The following is a 15,143-nucleotide window of genomic DNA, read 5'->3' on the forward strand; positions in this document are numbered from 1 at the left end:
TCAGGTTGTAAGAATGTCGTAAAAACTGAAAATCAGCTGCTATTGTGACATGAGGAAGGGATCATTTCTGAATAGGGGTTTAAGAAAGGCTTCATGAAGTTAAGAAATAATGGAGAAATTAGATAGGTCCAGACATGGCAAAGGAGAGAAGAGCTTAAGCGGAGCCTGGGGGCGAGAAAGCACACAGCTTGTGTGAACAGACAGAAGTCTAACTTGGAGAAAGTACAGAATATAAGACACAAAACTTGGCCAGAGCTGGGAAAGGGTTCTAGGACCGTATTGTGCCAGGAGAAGAAAAATGACTATTATTTATCACCCCTCAGAATGTAAGTCCAGATGTAAATGATCAAGAAGAGCCAGACTGGCTGACCCTGTTCCCCGGGGTTAAGGCCTAATGGTGAGTTGTAACTCATGGGAAGGTTATCAACAGAGACTCTCCTGGGATTTTTCCATGGTTAGCCTGAGTTTATGTTGCTATGAGGTCTCAATAGCATGCCTGCATGCTAAGTCGCTTCAGTCCTCCTGTCCAACTCTTTATGAACCCATGGACTGTAGCCCACCAGCTTCCTCTGTCCATCAGATTCTCTAGGCAAGAATATTGGAGTGGGTTGGCATGCCCTCCTTCAGGGGGTCTTTCTGACCCAGGGAATGCAGGAGTCTCTTAAGTCTCTAGTATTGGCAGCCAAGATTTTTGCCACTAGCACCACCTGGGAAGCCCGTCTCAATAGCAGGTGGTACATATTCAGAGAAGGCCTTCCTCCACTTGTCTGAACTTTGACTTAGCAGGTGCCTCTCCAGGGCTCCATCAGAAGCTCTTCCATTCCATATTGCAGTGATTAAGTGATCTAGAGCCTGACATTTGCCTTGGTCAATTCCACTTCATAGCACTGATGGTTGAGGACAACATGTAGACAGATTGCCTTTGCCCAAAGTTCCCATCCCCACTCCAAAGTCATGGTTCCCTCCCGTTGTGCAGACTTGGAGCACTGTTAATGAAGATGCCAAATCACTGAGCATGATTAAGCCACGTCTACTGGGTAGAATGTAAAAGGTATACAAAAGCATCCTCTCCATGTATGTGACTCATAATTTACATTGAATTTACAAATTATCATAGTTTCTATGTACCTAGGGAAGTGTTTCAGAGGCTTAGTTGGAGCTTTAGTTTTTCTTTTTCTCATTTATAAAAACGAAAGAAAGTTGAATAGAACTCAGGGATCTACGAAAAGCTGAGTGGTAGGAAATACCAACAGGACTGGATGCATGGTTAAATGAAAGCAGATGAATTTGCTTTAAAAGAATCAATAAAATGAACATGAAGGAGTAGCAGAGAGATGGAAAATGATAAGAAGCATGAAGTATGGAAATTATTTTCTTAGAGAAATTTTACCTCTTCCATCTGACATCCATCCTTGCAAAAAGCATGCAGGCACACGGTCCATACATAGAGCCTAGGCATCAGTGAATGCTGGGTTGTGGGCAGGATTTAAACATTATTTTTATCTTTTGTATTTCACATGTTATTTTTGTTTAGTCTCTCTGTCGACAGAATTCATGTGTGTTAAGATCATACTATTAGGAAATGGGACTTTCTGGGTGTTCGTTTATATTTTTAAAATGTCACAAATCATTATACCTATTCATTTACTTGTCTAGAAAATTGCCTGTTTTGACTTTTTTATTACCACAAAGGAAGAAAAATATCCACTGTATATATAGCCAGATAGCCTGAAACCTTTATAAAAAGATGATCACACTAACTGCCTTTTCTTCGCCGTTAATGCCACTTTTTCTAACGATCATGTCTTTGAAAAAGAATTTCAACTTTCTTGGTACAACAACACTTTAAATGTTTTACCAGGCTATTTGTGAGCTTTTGACACTAGCTGCTTTAGTGGTAGAATTTAGATTTTAACACCTTCCTTTGTAAATGTTTTACTTACTTAACCATTTTCTTTGAAATTAAGAAACAGAAGGGAGAGATTTATGGTCCGGAGGCACCCTAATTGTCACAGATTCTTCCTTTTTTAATTTCTTTCAAGATACATGGGGTCATTTTCCTTCATGGCTACTTCATGTTCCCTCTGGGCAAATAACTGCTCACTTCGCTCTGAAACTATGCAATAACTGCCTATAATTTGCCACTTGCCTGAATAATGTTTTCTTAACTGTAAGGGATATTATATATTTCTTCACCAAGACATCTCTGGCAAATATCATGATGCCTGGAGCAAAAAATGTAACGAACCTATAACACATTGACTAAATAGTGATTGATGCAACCTCAAGAACATATTCCAGATAATATGAGATCAGAAGAAGTAGTCAAGCAGTGGCTAGCAGTGGACCTCTCTGATACAATAAGAACCATGATGTGAGATGCAGGTTGCCCAAATACTGATCAATATTCATACTTATGTCCATGGACAATATTGACCTACATGGTGTCTGTACAAACCTTGTCATCCAGGGCAGTTATTAAATACTGCTGCTAAGTCACTTCAATCGTGTCTGACTCTGTGCGACCCCATAGATGGCAGCCCATCAGGCTCCCCCGTCCCTGGGATTCTCCAGGCAAGAACACTGGAGTGGGTTGCCATTTCCTTCTCCAATGCATGAAAGTGAAAAGTGAAAGTGAAGTCGCTCAGTCGTGTCCGACTCTTCACGACCACATGGACTGCAGCTTACCAGGCTCCTCCATCCATGGGATTTTCCAGGCAAGAGTACTGGAGTGGGTTGCCATTGCCTTCTCCATATTAAATACTAGATAACAACAAATTATTCATATCTGACAAGAGATCCCATACAAGTATAGGTTTTGGAGGAATGATTAACAGAATGCATTTCTTACAAGGCAATATTATCAGTAATTAAATTTGAAAATCTCTTATTGCATAGGATCATTTGGTTCTTTCCTTAATGGAGTTATGTAGCTATTAATTTTCAAGTTAGATAAGTCATTTTATTAGAAATAGGCAAGCTGCTGGTAGCAGTGGGGTTCCCTCATATACCCACAAGCCATTAATATTCTGCCTAATAGTCAACCAATGTACATTGTTTGATGCATGCATTCATTTACTGTAAAGTACATTATGTGCATGCATGTTAAGTCATCCCTTCAGTCATGTCTGACTCTGTGTGACCCTATGGACTGTAGCCTGCCTGGCTCTTCTGCCCATGGGATTCGCCAGGCAAAAATGCTGGAGTAGATTGCCATGCCCTCCTCCAAGGGATCTTCCCTGACCCGGGGACCAAGCCCAGGTCTCTTACATCTCCTGCAGTAGCAGTCAGGTCCTTTACCACTGGTGCCACCTGGGAAACCCTGTAGTACATTACTTGGGTTGAAAAACAAAAACAAAAACTTATATTTCACACATACATGAGCTAATTCTCACTCAAAGAAAAATAACAGATTTTCCTTGCCACACTTAAAAATCATTGGTCCTCATATTTACCGTCATATTTAAATAATTACTTGTTTAAGATATTTTACTGGATGACCCTCCTAAAACCAAGGAACATAACATCTGTGTAAACATTGATCTGAAAAGAGATAAATAGCTGGGATATGTCAAAAGTATTGGAATAGAGGAATGAAACCAAATTCTGCTTATATTTTATTATAAATAACTATTTACTAGTCTCAAACTTTTGCATTCTAGTAATAAAAATTAAAAAAAATAGAAATACCTGTACCCTTATCAACCAAATGGACATCATCTCTTGAATATTTTGACATATTTTCTCCAATATTTCACACATATACTTTTCTTGATATGGCTTGAGATAATATTATTTGGTATATTTTACTTTGTTTTATATTGGAAATTTATTTTTACAAATATAAATCAAATAATTTTATTTTATTACATGAATTGCACCCTAATACAACTAACAGTTTTCCTACACTAAGACATTAAGTATTTTTCTGTAATTTTTATTATTATGAATAACACTACAGTATGAATTACTTTGTCCATTGAGCTTTGAGCATTTTGTAGATTGCATCCTTAGGCCACTAGAATTTAAATACCTGGTTTAAAAATACAACCATTTGTAGGCACTGAATTCATAAATTGTTCATAAATTCCCAAATTGTTTTCCAAAATGTATAATTTACCCTCTAATCAGGAATTCATAAAAACACTTCACTCACATTACCATTAATTGTTTTTTATTTTTAATTTTGTGTGAATTCCCTGAGAGTTTCTACTGTGTGGTTTCTTCCTTTAATCACCTTCAAGTAAAGTATATGCTCAGTCACTCAGCCATGTCCAACTCTTTGAAACCCCCTGACAGACTCCTCAGACTCTGGAATTTTCTAGGCAAGGATATTGGCGTGGGTTGCCATTTCCTTCTCCAGGATCTTCCCCAGCCAGGGATCAAACACAAGCCTTTTGTATCTCCTGCATTAGTAGGTGGATTCTTTACCACTGAGCCACCTGGGAAGCTCCTTCAATTGAAATATCAGACTCTTAAAAAAAAAAAAATGCGTGTACTCATACTTAAGAAATATAAGATATACTGTAAGACTTCTGTTTCTTAATATCTTATGTCTTTTTAACAGTTTTCTTCTGCTCTGGAATCCAGAAATTGTCATTATCCTTATTTAGATGTTGAAGAATTACAGTTGTAAGTGACCAAGTGTTCTCAATTTCTCTAGTTCACCAGCATCAAACTTTTTCTTTTATTTCCACTATATATCCACACAAATTAACAGTAGCCTAATTATCTCAATACATTTGCTACTAGGGATGTCTGAGAATGTCTGAGGACTGCTGCCATGTTACACACCAGATCATAAGCTCTAGTACATGTATGTCATTTCAACCTCATCTCAGCTCTACTCCCTGGAGGTTAACTTTTTGCCATCTTATAAATGACTACCCAAGAATATACTTTTTTTGCTGGATCACTTCACTTAAAGTCTAAATCATAGCTGCTGGTCTTAATTTTTCAGTGCTCAGTGAAGATGTTTAAGAAATAAAGGAAACTGACAACTTGAGAATTACAGGAACACAACAGAACACAAAAGAGAAATCCAGAAGTTCAAGAAATCCTTGAATAATAAATACTGCAATGCAGTGGAAGAGAGTTTAATGAGTTTTCACAAAACTAAACATACTGTTATTACATGGTCCAGCAATTACACTCTTGATATTTACTCAGAGGAATTGAAAATTTATGTCCAAAAACCTATACACATATGATTATAGTACTTTTATTCATAATTGCCCAAACTGGAAGGAACCAAGATTTCCTTCAGTAGGTGAATTGGTAAACTGTGATACATTCACACAATGGAATATTATTCAGCACTAAAAGAAAATGATCTCTAAAGCCATGAAAAGACATGGTAGGGAGCTTTAACTGTGTATTACTAAGTGAAAAAAAAAAAAAAAGCACCAATCCTTGATAAGGCTACAAGGCTGTCCATAGGGATTCTCCAGGCAAGAATACTGGAGTGGGTTGCCAGGCCACCCTCCAGGGGATCTTCCCAACCCAGGGATCGAACCCAGGTCTCCAGCCCTGCAGTCAGATTCTTGACCAGCTGAGCTACTAGGAAAACTCAACCCTTCACTACTGAGAGTTAATTTGTCCCCCTAGGAAACATTTGACCCTGTCTGAAAACAGGTTCTGTCATCATGCCTAGAAGAATGGTGCTCCTGGCGGCCAGTGGGCAAGGGCCAGAGATGATAGCAAGCTTCCTTCTTTGCACAGCCACACAATAATAATATAGAATGTCAGGTGAAGAACCTGCTCTAAATTATTTTTCTCACTATGACTCTGGGAGCAACTCCCTAGAAAAGGAACAATTGTTTGTTTCTCGAAAGGCTGCCCCATTTTTCTCAGAAGTATTTTTACTTGTACCCATCTTCCAGTACAAAATTTGACACTAAAGAGTGTATGATATTAACTCTTTATAATGGAAAAGTAATTTTCCATGTTTGTTTTATCAACTTGAAGGATAGCCTGCAAAATGAAAACTGCAAGCCCAATATCCTTTACATAAAGTATCCTTATTTAAGTATAAACCTGTAAGTGGAACAACCTATGAGAAGACCAAGCTGCCCAGTCCTATTAACAAACTATCAATTATCTCTTCGTAAATAAATGTTTGGGAATGGCATAGTTTGGGGGCAGTTTGGAAGGCAAACCTTAAGAACCAGCTGTTGTTTTAAGCCAGTTCTGTATATCTTCATTAAAATAAATTAAAAAAGATAAATATTATGTTTCTAGAAAGGCCTAGTTTTGCTAGTCATACACTCAATTTGTGATTCAGAATGATGTCTTTCACATTTAATGTGGAAACAGCTACATGTAGATGACTTCATTAGGTCAGAGATAACTTAGCAAAATGGATGAATATATGCTTCATAGCTCCATACTGAAATAGACTTATCAGTGGAATCCCTCCAAGAACAAAAGCATGTCTGACTCAAGCTCAAACATGCAAAAAATTGCTAACAGCCTCCTGAAATGGCTGTTTATAAAACATTAAGATCCATTTAGCAATCTGCCAGAGTGCTAAATTAATTTCCTCAGTGGATTTTACCCCAACTAGTGAATTATTGAGCAAAAGGTTCATAGATAAGAAAAAGAATCAAGAAAAAGTAAAAATCAGGGATGGCTTCCAGTAGAACTAATAAGAGACTGTGGGTAAAAAGCATGAAGAATTTGTTTTCTTCATTAATATATCTCCAGTGCCTACTACAGCACTGGAGGATGATAAGGATTCAATAAATATCTGTTGAATAAACGTCTAAAAGTTAAAACAATGGACAAGTCCTGATGACTTAAGGGAATTAGAATGAAAATCAGCATTGCTTATATTTGTTGCCTTTTGATTAAAATCCATATCCAAGGTCAAGGCAGAATTAAATGTTTATTTAAATCATTTTTTGGAGAAATTTTACAAGAAATGTTACTTAAATAGTATTTTACATTTAAGTTATATGACTCTTGTTTCAATATACTTAATACTCTGTTGCATATTAAATAAAACAGAAGATAATGTAACATACTGACTTCAGTTCAGTTCAGTCCCTCAGTCGTGTCAGATTCTCTGCAACCCCATGAAAGCAGCAAGCCAGGTTTCCCTGTCCATCACCAACTCCCGGAGTTCACTCAGACTCACGTCCATTGAGTCAGTGATGCCATCCAGCCATCTCATCCTCTGTCGTCCCCTTCCCCTCTTGCCCTCAATCCTTCCCAACATCAGAGTCTTTTCCAATGAGTCAACTCTTCACATGAGGTGGCCAAAGCACTGGAGTTTCAGCCTTAGCATCATTCTTTCCAAAGAAATCCCAGGGCTGATCTCCTTCAGAATGGACTGGTTGGATCTCCTTGCAATCCAAGGGACTCTCAAGAGTCTTCTCCAACACCACAGTTCAAAAGCATCAGTTCTTCAGCGCTCAGCCTTCTTTACAGTCCAACTCACATCCATACATGACCACAGGAAAAACCATAGCCTTGACTAGACGAACCTTTGCTGGCAAAGTAATGTCTCTGCTTTTGAATATGCTATCTAGGTTGGTCATAACTTTCCTTCCAAGGAGTAAGCATCTTTTAATTTCATGGCTGCAGTCACCATCTGCAGTGATTTTGGAGCCCAGAAAAATAAAGTCTGACACTGTTTCCACTGTTTCCCCATTTCCCATGAAGTGATGGGACCGGATGCCATGATCTTCGTTTTCTGAATGTTGAGTTTTAAGCCAACTTTTTCACTCTCCACTTTCATTTTCATCAAGAGGCTCTTTAGTTCCTCTTCACTTTCTGCCATATGGGTGGTGTCATCTGCATATCTGAGGTGATTGATATTTCTCCCCGCAATCTTGATTCCAGCTTGTGCTTCTTCCAGTCCAGCGTTTCTCATGATGTACTCTGCATATGAGTTAAATAATCAGGATGACAATATACAGCCTTGACAAACTCCTTTTCCTATTTGGAACCAGTCTGTTGTTCTATATCCATTTCTAACTGTTGCTTCCTGACCTGCATACAGGTTTCTCAAAAGGCAGGTCAGGTGGTCTGATATTCCCATCTCTTTCAGAATTTTCCACAGTTTATTGTGATCCACACACAGGTTTTGGTATAGTCAATAAGCAGAACTAGATGTTTCTCTGGAACGCTCTTGCTTTTTCGATGATCCAGCAGATGTTGGCAATTTGATATCTGGTTCCTCTGCCTTTTCTAAAACCAGTTTGAAGCCAAACAAATAATATCAGCAATCTAGGTATCTTGTGCCTGTTGAAAATATACTCAGGTAAGCCAGCATGAGGGCTTCTCAAGTGGAGCAGTATAAAGAACCCACATACCACTGCAGGAGACACAGGAGATGCAGGTTTGATCCCTGGGTCGGGAAGATCCCCTGGAGTCAGAAATGGCAGTACACTCCAATATTCTTGCCTGGAAAATTCCGCGGACCTAGGAGCCTGGAGGACTAGAGTCCATGAGGTCACAAAGAGTCAGATACCACTGGGCAGCTGAGCATACAACAAGAATGAGGGCATGCATGGGGGCCTCTGATCCATCTGTGAAATCTCTCCAGACTCACCTAAAACTGCAGTATCTCCCCTTTGATTGTTGCCTCCCTCTGTGTCTCTACTCCATTTTTGGTTTTATATCCTGATTACCCATCTCCTTTCAGCATGTCAGATTTGCAGGCCTTTGTGTTCTGTCTTTACCAGCTTTGATATTGACCCCATCCATTTCTTACTACAGAGTGTATCTTCTGATATTTCACAATGACCTTACACCTGCTACCATGATAACTGCCCCCTCCCTGGATTCTATACCAGTTTTCCCTCCCTTGCTCTCATAACTGTTTCCACAGTAACACTAATAAGTGAATACTGAGACCAGCCCCCAGAATTTTGAACTTAGTAATGCTCCAAACTATAGCACTTATACTGAAGGGGTCGGGTAATTCTGAAAAGACTTGTAGAACTATTTAATTTATCAGAGCTAAAGCAGCATTGTTTTAAAACTCTTGAAGATGTTTTTAAATCAAAGTATAGTTGGTTTAAAATGTCATATTAGTTTCAGGGATACAACAAAGTGAAGTATCTATCTATATATTATATAAATTCATATAAATGAAAAACAAACACATACATATATACACATGTATATTATTTTTTCAGGTTCTTTTCTATAGTGTATTACAAAATAATAGCACACAGTACCCTGTGCTATACAGTAGGTCCTTATTGCTCATCTATTTTGTAAATAGCAGTGTATATATGTTAATCCAACTTAAGAGGATCGTTTATAATGGATCCCTGAAGCAGAGCATCTGTATTTAAGAATCTAGTGGTATTGAGAAGTCAGTGCTAATACATGTTGTGGAGGGGGATGTAAAGTGCTATAGGGAGGACCAGGACTATGGCAACATCCATGAAACCTGCCACTTAAATATACTCTTGACTGCTTCCCTTATTAAAAGAATAATTATACCCAATACATCTTGGAAATTAGCAGGTGGCAATATTAAATAGTAGTTATAAAATATAACTTCAGAATTCATTGTTCATACAGGAAATAAAATCAGTGTTCAGAAAATGCAAACTTTAAGTGTATCTTCTTCAAATTACAGGTGGTATCTCAAGAAAGCATCACGGTAACACCTAAGTCTGGTAAAATTAGGTTCACTTAAAATTAGAAAGACCAAAGTGTGGTCTAATTCACTGTTTCTGTCTTAATTCTGTTTATTTGAATATATTATTTGGTAGATTTGTAGGATGATGTTTTTCTTCTTTGAAATCAAAAGTCCTAATAATCATAATTATTTATAAGGCTTTTATGTCTGGATCTCCTCTTACTTACAACCAAATATTCAGTAGTAAACTAAACTTTTTGTTCTCTATACCATCATCATGTATGTTCCACTAGTCAATAACCAAATAGATGAGAGATTTTAGATATAACATATGAGTCTTACTCTCTAAATTTACAAATGAAAAAAAACCTGATGCTGAGAAAGATTAAATGACCTGCCCAAATTCATTGAGCTTAAAGAGCTAAATTATAACTTGAATCCAGAGTAATATTTTTTGTGCTACAGAATGCTTAAAAATGGAAAAATGCAAGATCAATTTCCTAATCACTACATAATATAATTCTATAATTTATTTCCTAAATGAAGTGTGAGAGTATTGCCTGTTAAGACATTTTTTAAAAGTTAAATTCTATTCTAATGATTTCAGAGGAGCAGTTTTATTTATTGGTGACTCTAAAGCCATTATTATATATTAATAGATTCCTCTTCTCTTAATTCAGCTTTCATCTCTAATTGCTAAAGTGACTATTAGCTACCAATGCCAAAAACTGATTTAAAACTGCAAAACCAAGCCAAATAACCACAGGCTGACAATTTATTGGCTAAAATTACCAAATAACCAGTATTTCTAAATATTTCTAAATGTGTCTTATCAACAAATAGATGCTCAATAAATAATTGGCTCTAATCAATCCTTTAAGCATAAAGCAAAGAGAGAAAATAGGAGTTAGAGTCAGATTTAATATAGTTAGGTAGTTCATAAAGCATTATACTCAGTCCTTCATAATAAACATTTTATTTTTCTGTGTTGTTTGTAACGTATAGAATTACTTTCTTGATTATAGGTGCTTACTAGATGGCTATTGAAAAAAATTAATTTGAATAGCCTATAATTAGAATGAATAAACTCTTATCATGGTAGCTATAATATAATGAATAAGAACAGCAACACAGGGTAAAACATAATTATAATATGATGTAAAATATGTACCATATCTAAAGCTAGAGAACTTACTAATATTTAGATTTGTTGATTTGAGAACTTGAGCCCTTACTGGGTGAAATCTGAAACTGGCCCTCATACAAAGAGAGCGAGGAGAGCAGGTGGTCTGAAGAAAGTGGCAGCCCACTCTAGATTGGTAAATACTAAGCTTAATAAGCGAGGAAACTTACATATGAGGCTTACCTTGGGCAACCTGCATGACGAGTAGATCTTTACACCAGCTCACCAGAATCTTGAGAGTATATAGAGGACATATTTGGGTTCAGTCATGTATGCAATGCACATGGTCTCAGTGATGCCTTGTTTTCTCAAGGCTGTGTCCGTGAATATGGCTCCTCTGTATGAAAGGTGGACGATTGTACATTCCAAGGCTGGGAGAGGTGAGTGACCTCTGATTGTCTGACTTCAGCTCCGGGGTCAGCCAGCGGCATTATCTTCTTGAGAACCTCCTCCAACAACGTGCATTAGCAAAGTGGTCAGTTTTCAATAGCTAATACGTGCTATGATTCAAGTCCTTTATACACATCACCCAGTTTATTTCTCAAAGAAGTTTTATGAGGCCTGTTGTTATTCCCATGTCATAGACAAGAAGCCTGAGGACAAAGAGCTCTGGCCGCTGAACAAGGTCACAGAGTCATGAGCTGCGGTTTGGATCCAGGCATTCTTGACCATGAAGACTGGTATGTCAATCAGTTTACAGCATCTCCTTTACAAATAATGCACTTAGAAGCCAATTACTGAAGACTATTAAGACAACAAAAACAGTTTTAGAAAGGAAAAGGGAGAAAAAATGAAAAACATCCCCACAGATTACAATTTTGATATACTTAGTTAACTTTAATGATAAAATCATCAAATAAATTAGCAAAAATTCTAGATGTATAACTTAGCATTAAAAAGGTTCACAATGTTAATCTGTGATCTCTGTTATCAAGTTTTGAAGCATTGATTATGATATATATACACTATATATATTTATCTAAAATGTATAATTTTGTTATTTTACTGGTTGTTAACAATTAGAAGTAATGTACAAATAAATAATACTCAATGTGCTGGTAAATAACTATTAATGACAGAACAACATTATATATGTAGAGATGACGTTTAATACTTTTATTTTGTGCACGTTGGATTCATTTAGACTTATAAGTATCTTAGCATGTATTTAAATGCCCATAAGTCCCCTGGTGGCTCAGATGGTAAAGCATCTGCCTGCAATGCAGGAGACCCAGGTTTGAGCCCTGGGTCGGGAAGATCTCCTGGAGAAGGGAATGGCAACCCACTGCAGTATTCTTTCCTGGATAATTCCATGGACAGAAGAGCCTGGTGAGCTACAGTCCTTGGGGTCGCAAAGAGTCGGATATGACTGAGTGACTAACACACATACACGTCATAACATTTATAATTTTTATTATATGGCATAATAAATTGTACACATAAAAAGAGAAAAATAACTTGCTCCTTCATTACCAAAAAAAGGCATTCTTATGAACAACTTAAAAGCACAAAAATGCTTAGAAGAGTTTCTTAAAATATTCTGGTGGAAGGAGGAGGGAAGAAGCACTTATTTATACTCTGTAGGTCTGAGTGTTTGTAGGAAATTCTCTTCTTGCAACATTTTGGGTAATTTTCTGAAGTGTTCGTGAGCCAAATTACTGATCTTCACGAAGATGAGTAATTATCCAAACAGAATGCTTCCTTGTGAATACTGCAAACACAATTAAAGCAGCACTAACATAAATTATGCTCGAGCATACCACCATGTTCCTGTTCTTCTTCAGTTGGTAAAGAAATTTTGAACATGGTCACAGAATGTATTATGGGTACTATATTAGTTCTTACATCTTTAGAAAGCAATTTCATTCAAGATACATCTGGCTTGATAAATAAAGGAGCAGAAGACTAGCTGCTAAGTAGTATCACCTTAAGGCTTCAATCATGCTCAGAGGTGACCACTGTGTTAAGGAAAGCTGTCAGGGTTTGTGATGTTTGATTTACCTCTCTAGTTTGGATCGTAATTATGCCCACTGGGTGGGAAATGTGACAAAACATTGTTTTCTGACAGCACCTGCTGCATGGTTGGATGTTCGCTAAATGTTGAATGATAATCTACAGAAATCAATTTCATAATAGCCAAATAAGGCTTTATGCCATGGAATTATTATTTTTATCTCCATGAATTATTTTTTTTTAAATGCCAACTTAGCAAAGGATGGACTGTGGCTTGAGACCATTCTGTTCGACATGAGAACGCCATGTGTCTCCAGAGTGTATTTTCTGTCTGTAATACACAAGAAATAAGCAGTGAACTCTGAAATGAATGAAGAGCAAATAGATGAGGGAAAAGGCATGGTCCACATGCCGTACTTTTTCGGTGTGTTCTCTGAAATGTCTGGCATGGATGTTCGAGAAGCAGATGCAACCCTTTAGGCAATCTGTGTGCCATGAGCTAGCCTCTGATAGCATGCTGACGATGAGAGTACATCAGGAGCATGCCTCAGGATCATTAAGACTTTGTAGCTGCAAGGCTTTTCAGCAGAACTCATCTGAGCCCTTAGGCTTAAAACAGAAGCCCAGAGTATTAAATGACATGCTGAGAGTCATGCCTATGACTTAGGCCTTTTTCACTATGCTGTGCTCTGTGCTGTGCTTAGCCGCTCAGGTGTGTCCCACCCTTTGGGATCCTGTGGTCTGTAGACAGCCCTCCAGTCTCCTCTGTCTATAGGGATTCTCCAGGCAAGAATACTGGAGTGGGTTGCCATGCCCACCTTCAAGGGATCTTCCCAACCCAGTGACTGAACCCAGGTCTCCCACATTGCAGGCTGATTCTTTACCATCTGATCCACCAGGGAAGCCCATGAATACTGGAGTGGGTAGACTATCCCTTCTCCAGGGGATTTTCTGACACAGGAAATGAAATGGGTCTCCTGCATTGCAGGTGGATTCTTTACCAGCTGAGCTAACAGGGATGCCCTTTTACCATGCTACCCTCTCTCAAACCAAAACGAACAAACATATATCTCTGTCACTGGCATAAAAAGAAAGCTCTTGCTTAAAATGATATTTTTTATACGCAACTCTTATCTCTGTCCATATTTACATGTAGCTAGATAGGTGGAACCTCAAACAAATACTGCTATACCACTGTTAAGGGTGGCATTTAATATAGTGATATTATTGGTCACTAGATTCTGTTCCATTATTTGTTAGAAAAGCTGGTATTTTGTTGTGACATCCATGCACCTGTCTTTTCAAATCCTTTGCTAGTTTGAACACTTGTTCAAAGCAATTTCTACCCTGCATTCTTCCCAGTGGGGTTTTGATTGCCCATCCAAGATTCGTAATTGATTTGGTTCTTCAAACCCATTACTCTGATATATGAAATATCAGAATGATAGTAGCATTGGGTCCATCAACAGCTGCATTTCAACACGTCTATCTTTCGGCAATGGGTTCAGAGCAGAGTAGTTTGATCTGTACTATAAAAGCATGATGGTCAGTGAGTCTTTTTTTTTTTTTCCAGTAAAACCATGATGTAAATGAAATAATATAATTTTAAAACATTGGCTATCGTACACACTGAAAATCTTTCCTTGTGTATTATTTGCTATGTATGATATAACTTGAGCTGATTGCTAGATCGTAGGTAACACTTTGGAACAAAAAATGAATATAATTTTATAGTTTGGAATCATATATAAGTATGAGTTTTTAGAATTCCATGGAGAAGTAGGTTTATGTACTTAGAAATAAAAAATACCTTTCAGTTTACCACTCATTTGACTTATACAACTTTCTGGACCTTGCCATATGCCATTTTGAAATAAAAATAGTTAGAATAATTAGCAATGCATATATTATTGCCTCTATCCTGTATACATATTGTGTTATGCATATGCCATCACTTATTAATACCTGAAGGTTTATGAAACTTAACAAACATTATTTTACCATTATTTTGCACTTTTTTCCATTAAACTTAGAGAAAATGCATTGACAGAGTTTATATAAATATTCCTACTTCTACCCTGAAATATGTTTGTGTATGATAAAAAAGCAGTTAGTTTTTGGCTAAATAGAATTACAAAACATAAAAAATTAAACTAAAAATGCAAGACAATATTATAATGACAGACAAATTACTAAATGTACTACAACTAAATATACTGCATTTTAAATTCATAGATTGTTTTTTCAGAAAAGCAAAAAATAAGTGCCACATTTATGTCTAGATGAACTAGAACATGATTAAGGACCCTTCGCCTTCTACCGAAATGGTGGTTTTTTGCTAATAGTCATGGAAATCTATTTATGTATGCATGTTCCTGTCTTTCACACCTCATGTGGGAAGTATTG

The sequence above is a fragment of the Bos mutus genome, chromosome 1 (assembly GCF_027580195.1).
Source record: "Bos mutus isolate GX-2022 chromosome 1, NWIPB_WYAK_1.1, whole genome shotgun sequence".
Lineage (NCBI taxonomy): Eukaryota > Metazoa > Chordata > Mammalia > Artiodactyla > Bovidae > Bos > Bos mutus.